This window comes from Arvicanthis niloticus, chromosome 6 (assembly GCF_011762505.2).
Source record: "Arvicanthis niloticus isolate mArvNil1 chromosome 6, mArvNil1.pat.X, whole genome shotgun sequence".
NCBI classification, from domain to species: Eukaryota; Metazoa; Chordata; class Mammalia; order Rodentia; family Muridae; genus Arvicanthis; species Arvicanthis niloticus.
The window spans coordinates 16,359,531-16,362,300 of NC_047663.1; positions in this window are offsets into that span (position 1 = coordinate 16,359,531).

Sequence of the window (2,770 nt, forward strand, 5' to 3'; positions counted from 1 at the left end):
CAACCATCTTTTAGTAATGGCCACCTGTATACTTTGTTTTTTTTAATAGAAAGAGCCTAGGCATGGTGTTGTACACCTCTGATCTGGCTCTTGGGAGGTAGAGACAGGAGGATCAGAAAGTTACTGTTATCCTGGGCTACTGAGCCAGGTAGAGACAGCCTGGGCTAGTTGAAAATCTATTTCAAAATAATAAAAATTAAAAAAAAAAACTGGATACCTAGGTGTGTATTTTATTGAAAAGTTTTGTTTCTGTGCTTATCAGGAAATTTGGTCCATAGTTTTCTTTTGTTTTTTTGGTTTTTTGTTTTTGGTTTTTTTTTTTTTTTTGGTTACGTCATTTCTGAATTTTTAGCGGGTTAATAATTACTTTGTAGGATGGTCTTAGTAGAGGTCTTTCTATTTTATGGACCAGGTCTCTTTTAAAGGTGGGTAGGACTTGGCAGTGAATTCATCTAGTCCTGGGTGTTTCCCGGCTTAGTGCTGCTTCAATTTTTTTTTTTTTTTTTTTTTTGATTTTTTGAGACAGGGTTTCTCTGTGTAGCCCTGGCTATCCTGGAACTCACTCTGTAGACCAGGCTGGCCTCGAACTCAGAAATCCGCCTGCCTCTGCCTCCCAAGTGCTGGGATTAAAGGCGTGCGCCACCACCGCCTGGCGCTTCAATCTTGTTGCTTGCTATGGATCTGCTTAAACTGCTAGTATCCTCCTGATTTAATTTTGGTAGGTTATATATGTATAGGGATTCACCCTTTTTTTTTTCAAGATTTTTTTTTAGATGTAGAATTTAAACTGGAAAGGAATTTCTAATGGTCCTTTGAACTTCTTTTCAATCTGCTGTCCTGTGATGGCTCCTGACTTGAAAGACTAAAATCATTTGGGAGACAAGCTTTGGACTATCATGGAAGGGGTGTTCTAGATTAGGTTCATTGAGGTGGGAAGACTCACCTTAACTGTGGGCGATTCCATCTCATGGCTTGGGATCCTAAACTCAATAAGAAGAAGCAAGCGCTGAGTGTGGGCACCCATCCCTCTCTCTTTCTGACTGTAGACACAATGTGACCATTTGCTTGACAGACTGACTTCTGTCCTATGATTAACAGTCTGTAGGTGTCTTTGCCATTGAAATGGTTTTGGGTTGTTTTGTTTTGAAACAATAGATAGATCTTGGTTTTTAAATGTTTGTTGGTGAGTTCAGGCTATTTTCATTTAAGATTGTTATTGAGAGATGTTTGCTAACTTCTACAGTTGTGTTAGTTGGTTTTCTGGATGGTTGGATTATCTTAGTATATTGTTCTGGCTCCTGGCCCGCTACCCATGGCTGTTCTGCCTCAGATTCTCAAGTACTGCATTTACAGGCATGATCTACTTTTTAAAAATTCGTGTGCAGCCGGGCAGTGGTGGCACATGCCTGTAATCTCAGCACTTGGGAGGCAGAGGCAGGCGGATTTCTGAGTTCGAGGCCAGCCTGGTCTACAGAGTGAGTTCCAGGACAGCCAAAACTACACAGAGAAACCCTGTCTCGAACCCCCCCCCCCAAAAAAAATTTTGTGTGCAGGTATGTGAGAAGGTACGCATACATGTGTGTATTTGTACATATATGTATATGCATGCAGAAGCCAGAGGACAACCTTAGGTGATGTTCTCAGGAATGCTACTCACCTCCTTTGAGACGGTGGCTCTCCTTGGCCTCAAGTTCACCAATTAGGCTAGAATGGCTAGCCAGTGAATCCCAGGGATCCTCCTGTCTCAGCCATCCCTCCCCGCCCCCACCAAACACTAGAATTGCAAGTATGTACCATTACTGCAGGGATTTTTATTAGGGTTTGGAGGGTAGAGTTTAGGTCCTCAAGCATTTTTCCCACTGAGTCATCCCACTGGCCCTCACATGTTGTTCTGAACTAGCTTTACTAAGGGTACAAAAAGTTAGCTTTAACATTTTAGTTTCTATAATCCCTTGCAAATGTGTGGTTGTATACTCACTAACAGACTCTGAGGCATCAAATAGAAATTGCAAAAGGAAGGAAAAATGGGCTGGGGGATGGATTAGAATTATCTGAAAAGCAGTGATTTTTTTTTTTTTGTTTGTTTGTTTTTTGAGACAGGGTTTCTCTGTGTATCCCTGGCTGTCCTGGAACTCACTCTGTAGACCAAGCTGGCCTCGAACTCAGAGATCCTCCTGCCTCTGCCTCCCAAGTGCTGGGATTAAAGGCTTGCACCACCACTGCCTGGCAGCAGTGATGTTTTAACAGGTCTCTCAAGTGAGGTGTGTGGGTTGAAACTGTGTTGTCTTTTTTCAAGTGTGTTAAGTTTAACTTCTTATTGAAATGTCATTTATATATGGGAGTACATATTTTCCTAACTGGAACACATCCGTATACCCATCACCAGAGCAGAAAGCAAATACTGACGTGCCCAGAAGGCCTGCTTACTCTCTGGTAAGTGCTATAGTCTCTCTGCTACTGACTTAAGACCTCTCATGCAAGGACAGTAAAACCAACTTCCTTAAGGCTGTTTTGAGGGTTAAAAGAACAGCCATGTGCAGGACAGGATGGTGGAATGCTGGACAAACACTGACGATGGCCATGATTCTCTATGGACACAGGCAGAATCTGTTTCCCTTCCACTGGAGATAGCTTCAGGCTGTGGAGCCCCTGAGCTCAGCTGAGACATCTTCAGGTCTCCAACATGCTGACTGTGGGAAGGGTTTGGAGAAGGCCCCAGCATAGGCACAGACCTGAGGATGTTCAAGAAAGTCACACATCTAGCCCAACA